Genomic DNA, 14910 nt, shown 5'->3' with positions numbered 1-14910 from the left:
TCGATATTACGATTTATTGCGATTTTTGTTTCTTTTCTTTTTTTCAGTTTGTTTGCTTTTTTACACTAGATTAGAACATGGGAAAAGTTGAATCATACACTAGAGACTGTATATTATATCATGAGTAGGGCTGGGCGATATAGTTAAAAACAGGGGCGGACTGGGATCATAATTCAGGCCGGGCATTAGATACCAAGCAGGCCAGGCCGATATGGGCCGACGTGCGTGAAATTTGTCCGTTTGAAGCCCAATTTGGGCCAAGTCCAATTTTACAATGAGATGCACCCACTTTAACCCTGAAGTGTAAATATTACTTCAGACTAACTAATAAAGTAATAAAACCACTAGTAAACCAGTAGGCGGCGCCTGGCCTGTTCAGTGAGTGGCCTGACTGCGGGCACCCAATTTTTTTTTTTTTTTTTTTTTTTTTTTTTTTGCGATTATCGATTCTGGAATAAAAGATCGATTCAAAAAATCGTGACATTAAAAATCGTGATACTTAAGTGAATCGATTTTTTCCCCCACCCCTAATGGGCAGTATGCATTGTTTTGAAAATCCCATCACTATTTTTGGCTTTACATCCACTACACCCACTTTTCAGGACTAACTGTATTAGCTACCTGCCTTGAAAGTGACTGGATATCTGTGTGTGTGTTCTAATCATTCGTTCTAATAAAGTTTTTTTTATCATCAATTTTTCAATTGATGATGTTGATGTTTATAGAACAAGAGTGGATGACTCATTGATTTACATGAATTCATAATTTTAACTTGTTTCTCTTGACCAAGGTAACTTGTTTATTGGCTGTATGGCAAATAGTATGTAGTGCTGTGTAAAATCTGGACTATAGCTGCACTCTAGTTTGAATGTGTCTGTAACAGAATGTATATTTCCAGGTAATGCAGTCTTTGACTTGTGACTTGATCCAGTAGATGGCAGTAATGTAAAAGGATTACATCGCTGTATCTTTGTAATGACTTGAGTAGACACTTCATTACCTTGTTACATGTTTTCTTAATTCACTAGGAAATGTGACGTGTAATTTAAATCCATCAAGCTACTATATCACTAATATAATATAACAAATAGTAATTAACTTGGCTACTGAGAAAATATAGAGTAGGGAAGTATGGCTACAACCATTTTGTCTTATTTATGAAAACAAAACTAGTGGAGTCTTACAACTTACCTCTTTACGTGGGATAACAATTTGGATGCACAACACAAATTTGTGTTTTAAAGAATCATTGCATGAAGTAATTGTTCCTCATCTTGATTACAATCTAATCTTTGACATGGTTCGTTTGGCAATAGAAGGCTTAAGAGGAGGTACATCAAATACCCAGATTAAAGGGATGGCTGCCACTATGTGAATGGCAGATTTGGCTCTGTCCACACCTGCAGGATAAAAGCAACCAACAGAGAAGTATTCTCTTTTGCAATAGGACATAACAAAGGCAAGAAGAGCACATTCCCTTGCTGTGTAGCGAGTATGTGATCTGTGTCATAAGGTTTATGTTCATCCGTACAGAAGTACAGAAGAGCTGAACAGTCACGTGACATCTCTTGCCCCGGAAGTGAGTTTCCCATAAATTTTCTCCATAGACATTTAGAAAAAAATCCTTATATAACTAGTTTTAACGCTGGAACCAAGCCAACCCGTGACCTACTAAATCGTGAGTGACCATAAAACATTTCACTCGGAGCACAAAATAAATAAATCTCCCTTGTTATTTTTTGCTCCGAGTGAAATGTTTTATGGTCACTCATGAGGTCACGGGTTGGCTTGGTTCCAGCCTTAAAACTCGTTATTAAAGGATTTTTCAAAATGTCTGTGGAGAAAATGAATGGGAAACTCACTTCCGGGGCAAGAGATGTCATGTGACTGTTCAGCTCTATTGGTATGGATGAAGTGAAGGAAATGTTTTGTTGTTGTTGTTGTTGTTGTTGCTGCTGCTGCTGTTGTTGTTGTTGTTGTTGTTGTACTTGACACAGGCTAACTGACTGGACACTCCTTTTACAACCCTGTGGCATACTGTACATGTATAGGAACCATTTTCTTCTCCGACATGCAGCCTGTATCTGAGACATTACATCCATGATAGCAGTGTCTTAACTTCAATATTTCATTGACTGTCGCCGAGCATCTGCTGACCTGCCTGACATGCTACGTTCCCCTGTTCCATGGAGACAGTCTGTCAGTGTACATCAGCCAGTGGAGCATCACAACAGCCCTTGTACCTCTCTAACGCAGACATTAGCCTAAATAGACAGATAGACGTTTCACCCTATTGTGAGTCTCACCTGACACACTTTAGTGACACATCACAGTCAGTTTAAGGATCAGTATTGGACTATCCAAATTAAGTGTGTGACAGCTTATATCATGCAAAACAATTATATCTGAATTTTGATACAATTGACCCTTTTCATGGGGGCCATTTTGTGTTGAAAAGGCAGGGTAAACACAGGTGCAAGCAAAACACTGATAAGGGTTTCCAACTTCCATGATTGGAAGTTGGGAACCCTCATTACTGTTTGAGGGTAATAAACAGTAACTCATAAACAGTCACTCACTCTCTCCCCCACCCCCCCCCCCCTTCCCCCCACACACACACAAACATTTACATACGCTTTCAGCCTTGCATCTCACCGTCAGAGTGCCTCATGAAATGTTGATGATGAAATTAGCCTGCTGTTCATCTGGCACCTTCAGGCTCTTAGTGTGGACAGGAGCAGTGAGAGCTGTGAGCGTGAGAGCGTCTGGGCCTTTGGAGGAGCCTGTCTAACGCCACTTCTGCATCTCCTCTGACAGTATCACAAGTGTTTCAACAAGACCGTAATGGCTTGCACTCTGCCACTCTTGGGAGGCTCTGGAGTAACTTCTATGAGGAGAGAAGACTTCTATAGATGATGGGAGATGACATGCCCTCCTTTCCTAACCTTGCTGCTGGTTCTAAGAAGCCACCGCATGTTTCCTTTCTAGTCTGTTAGAGAAGTAAGACTGGAGGCAGCAGAGGATGTAGTTGGATTGATACTCCTGATGGGACGTTAATCATATCCCCTAATGCAGTGGGCTCATAAATTAATGCATGATATAATAATATGAAAAATATACACCTGAAGAACAGGTTACATTTTGGAGAACCCACAAATTTGTTAAACATGGTGGAGGATCTATAAAAGTATCCCATCTCACTGAATTCATTAGATGTGATTATTGCTGTGCATTGTCATAAGCACACTGCAGAGTGTGTCATACTTGTTGCTGTGCATTGTCATAAGCACACTGCAGAGTGTGTCATACCTTGAAAGCAGCTGATAAATATGAGGCCATTTTACAGGACTTTGCAACACTGTTCCCTTATGATGCTCCACTATTCCAAGACGATGATGCCCCAAATTTGCCGGCCTTCTTTGTTGAACATAAATCAGGTGGGCACATTTTCTTCTCCACTCAGATGACACTTTCTGGAAGATTACTTTCACTTCATAAGATGAATAAGTGACTTCAGCCCAGTGTTTCAGGCACTGGGCATGAGGGTGTCTGTGAGTTTCTGTGTGTTGCGCAGAGTGAAAGAGGTTGTGAAGGGAGGGATTGGACTCTGTGAACAGAGGTGTGAAGTGTGAAGGGAGGGGCAGTGGTTGTGTTAGAGGTGAAGAAGGTGCCATGGATGTACATGAGTGAGTCTTGTCTGATTAAAAGTGTGGACGGTGGAGCCTGGGAAGTAGGGATGTCAACGGTTACAACATCTTCTAAACTTGTACACTGGACCTTCTGGCAGCGTCTAACCCGTTAACTGGATGTTTTCTTTTTCTTTTTGGACCGCATTTGCACATTGTGACCAATGCGTCCTTATGTGCAATGTACTGCACTTGTGTGAAAACTTTAACGATAAAGTTATCATCTGTAGTAGCACAGGCAGTAGATGTCCACTAAACTTATTTTTCTGACAGTTAAACGCTGGAAGAGCGCTGAGGAGCGCCGATCCCAGAACACCACACAACATGCAAGGATGCAGATTGAAAACAATGTTAGCAGCGGTAGCTAGCTTGATAGCTAACAGCTAACAACATACTGTGATAAAAGCACAGCACTCACCATTAACTCATTGAGTGCCAATGACGACAATTGTCGTCAATTCGAATACTAACGTAGAGTGCCAATGACGACGATTGTCGTCAATTGCGTTTTTTGACGGTGGGACGTGGATCAAAGCCAGATCCATCTCCTGTGAAAGTATGGTGGATGTTGAATGTGTATAACCTATTTTACCGACCCATTAGGTGGCGACAGTGCTCTCCAGATTAGAGAAAGTTGAGTAAAAAACAGAGAAGAAGTCGTTATGTAAACGGAAACGGCATCGGTATGCATCGATATGCATGAAGCATAACGTTAGCTGTGCCTGTGAACAGCAGTCAATCTGCTGCCACAATTGAGCCCCTCCGTCTCCGCTGCGATAGCCCCTCCATATGATTTAGTTGCCGACACTAGCGTCTTTCTGAAAAGTTACATTATTCTCAGCTGGGAGCCGGCGACATGCTGTGAAAAAGCGGGGTGCAGCGCACTTTTCAGTGCAGAGCAAACGCAGAGCAAATGCAGCAGAGCCACCAGAGACACTCCCACGGAGGAGGAGGAGGGGGGTGGGGCACGCAGGGCAGCATACAACCATTGACAGTAAACACAGACCCAGACAGCAGGCTCGATGGACAGAGACAGGCAAACAAGCTAGAATATCTGATGCCCACCAGCAGTAAATCAAGACCAGCAAGAAGGTGTAGGGTCTGCGCACGCAGGGGCCAGCGCTGCTGGTTGCAGCTAAAAAATATTATTTGGCCAAACAAAATTCCTTTGTTTTCACTGTTTTATTGAAGGAAATTATTTTTGAGGTGTCACATCAGAAAATATTAGCTTCAGAGTCAGTGATGTGCTTGAAATGCTTCATTTCACAAAAGGCTGATTATCTCAGCTTCTAAATTGAAACGTGTGTTTTTGCTGAAATCCACCTATCTTCTCCGGCTGATAACTAAAGAACGGAAAATGATATCAATAAACTTCCTTTTGCTGATGATACAATAGAGTCTCCTCGTTCTTTGTGCGTGTTCAGTGTTTACATAGTAATATCACACAATATTCTGTGGGCCTCGAGAAATCACTGAAAACACTCCGAAACTCTGGCACTGGGAGCGTCCGTTCTCCAAAAGTGGCTGGCACTCAATGAGTTAAGTGTCTTCTAGCCAATCTGCTCCCACAATTGAGCCATTTCTGTCTCGGTAGTGATAGTTTCTCCATATGATTAGTTGCCTGAAAATGAGCACCCGCACCAGCGCTTTTCTGAAGCCACTGCTGAGTTAACGTCCTCCTCCTTCCCTGCACACTGTCCATTGGGACCACCGCTCCCCAGTGCACCCCCAGCACCCAGCTGACAGGAATCTGCCTATCGGACACACTCACTGTTTTATTTTTGATGAGAAATGAATGATTGCGAGTCCAGAACACAGTCAAATCATTGTCAAAACTTTATTTAAAAGGACACACAAAAAAGACGTGTAAACGGTTATTGATTTTTCTAAACAGATATTATTTAATATCCGTGTACACGGTGACATCCCTACTGGGAAGCGGGACCTGTTCTACCAGGAAGGTCCATGTCCAAGAGCGCAGAGCACGTCCAGTTTAGAGGCGTCAGTGTGGAGCCAGGCCGCATGCCCCACCCCCAAGGAAAACCATTGTGTTAGCCTACATCAAGTCCCTCTATTCAGCAACTGTCGCTAAGATCTGCTAATGAGCATAACTAGAAGTACCCTGATTCAAGCCATAAACCTGGCCACTACCACACAAAGCAGGGCAAGAGAGAGAGTTGTGAGAGCTTAAATACGACAGGACATTTGTCACAGCAACTTACTATTTTGCTGCTCGGAAGACTGAATGTTACAATGTTACATGACAAACTGTTCTTCCAAAACCAGCAAACATCATTCTCAAACAATAGACCAGTGGGTAAAAAGGCAACCTTGAAACACAGTCACTGAAGAACTAAATCTAGAAAATGAAAATAAATCAACTGACAGTCAGTCGTTCAAGTTAGTTTTGGTGGAGCACAAAGTCTTATCACTTGTGTTAGTGGTAGGGAGTGGACTTGGTTCAGGCGATGTGTGCCCAGTGCTTCACGGATCCGGATCTGACACACGTGGGCCAGACAGAGGGACCCTAGATGCCTCGGGATCCGGGATCCGCCCTCACCTCCAGCTGTGCCTGCTCTGGGGTCACCAGGGTCGTCTCTTCTTCTTCTGTGGTGTTTTACCGCAGTTGGCATCCTTTATGTTGCATTGCCGCCTCCCATGCCTCACCGGCTTCCCACCCGCAGACATGGCCAATTGGGTCGGTAGGAACATCTGACCAAGCTGGAGGTCCCGCTGCCGGGAATTGAGCCCAAGTCTCCGCGGTGGTAGGCGAAGACTGCTACCTCTACACTACCCAGACGCCGCCCCGGAGCCGTGATGACATCACAATTGCTCGAGTGACATCACTGATGACATCACAATTGCTTGAGTGACATCACTCTTTATGACATCACTATGGTAGTCACCAGGGTAAGCCATCTAGAGCTGTACATCTAGTGAAGGACTGGAGAGGCTCACGATGGCACAGGTCAACCAAAAGATGGCAGAGGTGGTGCAGTACATTCTAGTGAGGGACCAAAAGAAGATTCCCATCCGCCGAGCAGACATTATGAAACATGTGCTGAAAGACTACAGAAACATCTACCCTGAGATAATGAAAGGAGTAGAGCGCACCTTTGCGCAGGTGTTTGGCCTTATACTGGTTGAACTAGACACAAAAAATCATGTGTACATACTGATCAATAAGATGGAGACAGTTGAAGGGGCCCCACTGAGCAATCCAAAGATGGGTCTGCTCTTTGTGATCCTGAGCATTGTTTTCATGAAAGGAGGCTTTGTCAAAGAAACCCTCATCTGGAATACGCTGAAGAAACTACACGTTGACCCCGGAGAGAAACATGAAGAGTTTGGTGATGTTAAGCGGGTGGTCACAGATGAGTTTGTGCGTCAAAGATACCTGGAGTATGTGCGAATCCCCCATACAGAGCCGATTGAGCATGAATTCCGCTGGGGTCAACGTGCCGAATTGGAAGTGTCAAAAGTAAAAATCCTGGAGTTCATGGGTCAGCTCCATGACCAGGACCCTCAGAGCTGGAGCCAGCAGTACAAAGAAGCCACCAAAGAAGCCACCAACTCCAACCCCAACTCTGCCCAGGCCAGTACTAGTAGTCAGAGATAAGCCCATGTTTTTGCATGATACATGAGTTTTTCCGCCTTAATTTGTTTCTTCTTATTCTTCTTCTAAGCTTTTATATTTTCTTTTTATTTGTTGAAGATCAACAAAACATATCACACAGATATATTTTTACCCAGCCTTCCTGCCCTCCTTTTTGGCTGCAGTTAAACTGGTGAGCCATAACTTGCGTTGTCTCTCACTCAATAACATGCATTCTTAAATAAAAGAGGAATAGAGAGCCGCAGTAACGAGTCCGGAAATCATCGATGCTAACAGCCCTGGTTCAACACAGTTTTCGCCTATGGGAGTTTTGAATGGGTTTTTGGCGCGATGCTTCTAATACGCTCTCTGGGCAACGCTGGCTTAATCAAACGCGAACCAGATGGTAGTAACATCATCTTCACACATGAAGACCACTTTTATGAGTTTTGAAGCTTTTATGTGCCGTTAAAAGGGCGGCTAGCTAGCAAACGGCTAAATGGGACTACACTGTTGAGTCGATGGGGATATATACGTCAATAACGTCACCACTCAAAGGACGAACACGGAAATTCTCTTTCCCTCACCTGGTTCAGCCCCGTTCAGCCCGGGGTAATCAGTGCACACATCAACAACAGTCCAGGTTGAGTGTTGACGTGACGTGGAAGCCTATGCGACAGTGTGTAGTTCTGGATTAGCTTAGCACGAGCTTTTTACCTCTAGGGCTCGCATTTACGCTTCAAAACTCATGAAAGTGGTCCTCATGTGTGAAGATTATCCCGCTGAACCTTGGTTCGCGTTTGATTAAACTTGCGTTGCCCAGAGACCTTATTTGAAGCATCACGCCAAAAACCCATTCAAAAGTCCCATAGACAGAAACAGTGTTGAACCAGGAAGTTCGGGACTTCCGCATTCAGCCTACAAAAATACGTCATCCCTGCGGCTCTCTATTGGTTTTGGGGTACCAATCATATCAGATAGTTATTTTTACCCTTTTTAAGTGTGTTTTTGTGTCAGAGATGATGTGGGTTTACTTCCCAGTTTGAGCCAACATATATTAAAAAAAAATGACAATATTGCCCAACTAAGATTGTTATGTTTTTAAATGTAAATAAAGTTGTTGAATCTTTCTTTCCAGACTATGTTAGTGTTCGTCCTCAGTTGAGCCTCATTAATTATTCATTCATTGTTTCTGTGCAGTTAATTTCACACACAAACACAATGCTGATATCGTGTTTGGGTTTCATATCAAACAAAAAATATTCTCAGGTTTGGGTCTGAAAGAAAAGATCAAATGGAGCTCCGTGGCAGAGAGACTGCGGTTCCCCTCATTTCAGACAGTTGGGATCTACAGTCATCATCAGATCCTATAGTGTGAGAGCATTTAGGACTTAAGCTGCTTACTGCCCAATCCAGTTTAGGCCAACAGCAGGATTCTCATCTCATTTTCAGCTTTCATCTACTAAAGAGGATTTATGATTTATGAATAATATTGTAACGTGTCCAGGTAATCCAGGTATTACCTGTAATGTGATGTGCAACATAAGTGTCTGGATTGTAGCTAGGAACTAATGTGTGTGGGTGTGTTCCTAGGGGAAACGGGGTATATAGGACCAGCGGCCGGGGTGCCGGAGGGAGTCAAGCTATGGAGTGAGCGAGACCGGTTGTTGTGTCTAGAGCTAGCGGTGTGAAGCTAGCTGCTAGGAGCTAAAGAAGCCTGTGAATAAAGAACCTGTACCAACTACAACTCTCCGTTCCTTGGCGTATCACCGATACGTTACATTGGTGTCAGAAGTGAAGCGGTAACGCCTGATTTCGGTCGAGAGGGGAGAGAGTGAGGAGGAACGGCGGAGGAAAAGTTGGAGATCAAAGGCTCGAGCGACCTAGCAGTAGCGAGCTAGCTGTGTGAGCTAGCTGCTACGAGCGCCACGTGTGATGGTGCGCCTAGAAGAAAGCCTGTCGGCGACCGGGAGAAAAGAAGAGCTGACGACAGAGATCAGCTCGGCGCTGGCGGCCATGGAAGCCCGCTTGATGCAGGAGATTAGACGGCTATTGGAGGCGACGCCGGCCTGGGCAGAGGGGCTTATGGAGCTGCTACGAGAGGTCGCGCAGCACGGAGAGAAGCGGACGGAGGAGCCGCAAAGACTGTGTTGGAGCTGTGGAGAACCGGGCCACGAGGCGAGGTGGTGCCGAGGCGCTCCCGGGAGACGGACCGGGTATGCGGGACAACGACATGGACAGCAGGGAGCCTGCTGGGCATGCGGCGCGATCGGACATTTAGCCAGAGAATGTCAAGAAGCTGTCGGGGATTGGAGGACAGCGAGAGAGGAGAGACAGGTGAGGCTTTGTTGGGCTTGCCAGTCGCCTGAACATTTAGCTAGAGACTGCACTAAGAGTGTGAACGCTGGAAGAGACACACAGCCGGGGGAGCAGCCCGAGCAACAAGCAGTTGAGCAGCCTGAGCAACAAGCGGCGGAGCAGCGGAGCAGTACAGAGCCGATTGTTCTGGGCAGGAGAGTGACTGTTGAGCCGGCCCAGGCTAGCTGCTCTGGAGCGGGGATCGTTTTGAACAGCCAGAGGGAAGTGAGCGACATCACCTGCAATGCTGTTACAGTCGGGGGAGCGGCGCTCGTGTCCCCGGGGGAGCGAGAGGGGTCAACGCTGGAGGAGCCGGCCCAACCATGCCGCTACACAACCCCCACGGCTGCACTGCAGAAAGTCGAGGTGGAGATCGACGCCGATGGTGTCCGCCCTGCTGTCCTCAACACGCCGCCCCCTGGGGGAGCGGGACGGGAGGACGAGCGAGTGCAAGACCGGGAGGATGAGAATGTGACTATGGAGGATGTCGATCTGGAGGAGTGGATACGCAGACAGGCGGAGGACGCTAGCGTTGGACCGGTGCGCAGGTGGGTGGCGGCCGGATACCGGCCTCGCCTGGAGGAGATATGCATGTATTCAAGTACCACGAAGGAACTGTGGGAGTTGTTTCCGGACTTGAGGGTGAGAGAGTCGGGGATTCTGGGGTTAGATGGGCGCGGGAAGAGTGGCAGCGTCGTGGTGGTGCCCAGCTGCCTGCGGGGACTGGCGCTACGGGGGGCGCACAGGGGCCGCAGGGGTCAGGGGCATCGAGGGGCTGAAGAAACACTCAGCCGCCTTTGTCGAGTTTTCTACTGGGTACAGATGAAGGGAGATGTAGAGGACTACTGCCTTAGCTGTGTCGACTGTAATGTGCTTCAGATGGGACAGAAGCTTTAAAAGGGGGGATGGAAATAGTGGTTGAAGGGAAGTGGGATAATGTGAGTAAGAAAAAAGGTTTAAATGAAGGTAATGGGAAAAAAGAATGATGTCAATGTGATGGGTTGGAGTTAAATTGAAGATGAGTGCAAAGAGAAAAGAGGGAATTTAAATGTTGGGGAAAAGGGTGCTAATGGGAAGTAACTAAATGATGATGGGAATGTGAATTGAAATGTGGGTTGAATTTAAGGAATGGGAAAAGAGGGAAGGAATGAAAAGAAATGCAAATGGTGGTGGTGGAACGAAAATTAAGAAGTGTGCTAAAAAGATAAGAGACTATGTGGGGAAATTGGGGGAATACAAAATGTTGTGGGGTGGTGTGTTTTGGTACAGGGGGATATGTGTGGGTTGTGGGTGTCAATGTGGGCATTGAGCTAATGTTGGGTGAGGAGTATGTAACGTGTCCAGGTAATCCAGGTATTACCTGTAATGTGATGTGCAACATAAGTGTCTGGATTGTAGCTAGGAACTAATGTGTGTGGGTGTGTTCCTAGGGGAAACGGGGTATATAGGACCAGCGGCCGGGGTGCCGGAGGGAGTCAAGCTATGGAGTGAGCGAGACCGGTTGTTGTGTCTAGAGCTAGCGGTGTGAAGCTAGCTGCTAGGAGCTAAAGAAGCCTGTGAATAAAGAACCTGTACCAACTACAACTCTCCGTTCCTTGGCGTATCACCGATACGTTACAATATGTATAGAACATCTGATCAAAGGTCATAACAGTTGGCTTGTGTAGCATCAAATCATTTCCACTAGCCTACATAGTTAGCTTCAAACTGTTCTGCCTTGTTGGTGGAGAGGCATAAACACAATTCCGCTCCTCACAAACAAGTTGATCTGTCATGTGAGAAAGGTCCATGACCACTGACAGCATGACAAGACATTCAATAAATGCCCTTCATTTACTGAGAAATGTGATTCGTTTTCAGAGAGAGTCATGTTAGTTTAGGTTTTTTGAAATGTCAGTAAAGCACTACCAAAACTGAGTGCTGATCAATTAAACCAAAATAACGCTGAATAATGCAAATGACGGCCTGCTCGACTAATTCATCATGAGCCAATTACACTTAGGATAAGCAAATTATTGATACTCAACTACGTAACAGTTATTGGCATGTTTTTGTGTTTGAGTGGACAGGAAAACACCACTGGCTTACCTTGCTGTGAGTGCTGATTTAAATATGACATCAGAGCAGATGTTTCTTTGCTCATACTTTCTGCTATTGCTTTTCCCCCCTGGTATCATTGCTTGTTGTAGAAACAGAGACTTTCTCTGTAAAGGGAGTTAGAGTGCCAGCTACATCTGAGTCATGTAATATTGAATATGTCTGCCTCCCAAGTCCCATCCACTACTGTAAGATGCCCTCAGGCAGCAGCAGGCTTATTTCACTATTTATATAATACGGATTCCACTGCATGTTAAGAAGTGGCTCTCAGGAAAAACACACAGAACAGCAGTGTGTGGAACGTGCCATGCATATGGTCTTTCTGCCATTAACAGTTTATACAGAATTGAGAGATGATCTCTTTCCCCTTTGGTTGCTATATGGGGAGGCAGAATGGAGAAGAGCTAAAGGCGGCTCTGCTGTGTGTGACCAAGCCGTTTTCCCACATGCGTACCGGAAAATTACCTGTAAGTCAATATCGGACATTTCCCTTCACACCTCTCCTCTCGCATGTGGGAATCTATCAGCGAAATTGCCTGTATGTGGGGGGGGGGCGGCACTGCAGAGCGGGTGGGGAGTGACGTGTCGGCAAAACTCCGAATGGTGAAATAAGTTTGCTTGTTTATCCGTTCACCTGCGTTGCGTTGAAGCACTTTTTACAGACAGACCGTGTCAAGAGGCGTAGCCAGCTGGCTCTGCGGCGCTGCAATTAGATGTATCTCCCAGAGAGCGAGCAGAGAGGAGAGGGGGAAATCAGCACACACACACATGAAGCTGACATAGGCTACTGCTCTTATTATCACAAGATCATTTCGCCAGTTTGCTTTAATGTGCGCTAATGATTAGATTATGCCCGCTGGAACATTAAGCAACGTGTGTACACCTCGCCCATGAGAGTGTCGCGCAGAATATGAAGATAGACTAAAAACCGGGGACAGATCATGACAGTGTTGTACCTCTGCGCTGCTGCGTGAGACTGCCGTCTGGAAGCGAGAGAGACCAGGAGGGAATTTATTTTGGGAAGATGCTCTGAACAATTTTGACGACGTGGAATGGAAGCGTCATTTTCGCATGTCCCGGTATTACGTGCTGAGTCTGGTCCGACCCGCACGCAAGATCACCCGGTGGCGAAAACCACTGGAAGCGCGTTTGCGACTGGCAATAGTCCTTTGGTGGTACGCAACACCAGGGGAATATCGAACAATCAGCTGTGTATTTGGTGTTGGACTGTCTACTGTGTGCACTGATAGCGGAAAATGACTGGACCCCTTTCTCACCTGTCTGTCTATCGCGGCATACCGTTCTTCTGACTAGCTCAAAACTGGTGAAATGGCCGCGACGACGGGGTCGCGCTTATACCGGCACGGCGCCTTTCCCACATGCAGCCATTTGACCACGTTCCGGTCATTTTGCGGTACAAAGCGCATGTGGGAAAAGGAGCCCTCTACTGGCTGCCCTTGATGGGATTACTGACACCCCTGGATCCCTGGGAATGCACAGGAGTGGCAGGCTGGAAGAGAAGAAGAGTAAATGATTTAACAGCAAATCTAATGCAACGAGGCCTCCCACTCTGTGACTGTAACTAATAATGCCCTCTGTCAGTTTTCCCACCCTCAGTCAGAGTTAATTTATTTTTTTCCAAAGCCCCACTGACTATTCTGGTTTTTGTTTCATGGCTCTATCTTGAACTGTGGGCAGATCCAGAGTTTCTTTTTAATAAACTGTCAGGTATCCATCCAGTGACTGTATTTGTAAGAGGGGCTGACAAATCAGGACGTTATGGTCCTGAGAAGGCTATTTTATTTTATTTGGTTTTATTTTATTTTATTTTACTATGCATCTCGCGTGCTACGCATGCTTGATTCTTAGGCTCGCCCGTTGTACTCGTCGAGCTGGCCTGCAGCTCGCATACGCAGCTCAGCCGCTGTGCGGCCTCGCCTGCCCTGCAGCTCATCCGCTGTGCGGCCTCGCCTGCCCTACAGCTCACCCGCTGTGCGGGCTCTTACTCTGCTCTCACTGATGATGTCACAACTTTGCATCACTGATGACATCACAAATGCTCTTATGACATCACTGATGATGTCACAATGCCACGGCCGAGCCTGCCCTGCAGCTCGACCCCTGTGCGGGCTCACCTGCTCTTATGACATCACTGACAACATGACATGACATCACTGATGACATCATCAGTGATGTCACAATGCCTCTGGGACAAATATTTAAACAGAGAGAACAAACATTGCCCACCTGCTCCCTTTTATAATAAGGATTGTTTTCTTATTTGGATCTGCTACATGTAGATCAGAACTACACTAGGATGTATATTGCACTTACTGTAAATCAATGAAACTGTTGTATTGTATTTGAATCAGTGAAAATGTTGCTTTGCTAAATTTTGTGCTGGCAGCCTTCCAAGTTTAAGACACACAAAGTCATCAGAACAGATGCTATATTGTTTGTCCTATCAAAAGTTAATTAAATCAATTTGAAAAAGAACTGTGCTGCTGTTTTTAACATGCTGCTCTGTTTAACATGCTGCCCTGCTGTGCTGCTGCTTTAACATACTGCGCTGTGTGCTGCTGTTTTTATGATGCTCTATCAGTTTTAACTGTTTTAATCTCTACAGTTATTTATTATATGTATAGTTATTTATTATCATAGTTATTATTATTAGGTCACTCTGAGTTATTATTTAGGTTATTAGTTTCTCTACTATTATTATTGGATAGTGTACGCTGCTGGTCCTGAGGACAAATTTTGTTTCATGTGGAAACATGTAATGACAATAAAGACCTTTGAACCTTGAACCCTTGAACATGTCTTCCCCTAAATCCAGTAAATCAAAACAAAGTCAGTGGTGACGTGACAGTGACTCAACAGAGTTCACATTCTGCTTGTCTGCCAAGAGCCTTCTCCTGTGTGATATACCGGTAAGCTATCTTTGACTACACTTTCTTCAAGAAACAGTGGGTGAGTAGTTTTTAGGCTAGATTTTCTCTGTCTGTAAAGCAGTGGGGAGTTGTGTAGGCTAGTAGATTTTCTCTGTCAGGAAATCATAAAACTTAAGAGTCGTTTAAAGCTATTAATTGCTCTCAGCTGACATCAGGTGAGCAGCCCTTGTGAACGAGGGAGTGATTGTTGTGGGCGGAGCTCAAAGCCCCTGTTGAAAGAGTA

The 14910-nt window shown here is 45.5% G+C and overlaps 1 pseudogene across 1 annotated transcript; it reads left to right on the top strand.

The window, feature by feature from the left end:
• Positions 1–5651: 5651 nt before the first annotated feature.
• Positions 5652–7305, top strand: LOC310772390 (non-structural maintenance of chromosomes element 3 homolog pseudogene; annotated as a pseudogene). Its single transcript has 2 exons — positions 5652–5734; positions 6624–7305. The product of its transcript is annotated as a non-structural maintenance of chromosomes element 3 homolog pseudogene (transcript).
• Positions 7306–14910: the final 7605 nt, after the last annotated feature.

This window comes from Poromitra crassiceps, assembly GCF_964638095.1.
Source record: "Poromitra crassiceps genome assembly, chromosome: 1".
Lineage (NCBI taxonomy): Eukaryota > Metazoa > Chordata > Actinopteri > Beryciformes > Melamphaidae > Poromitra > Poromitra crassiceps.
This window is presented reverse-complemented; position numbering and strand designations above follow the sequence as displayed.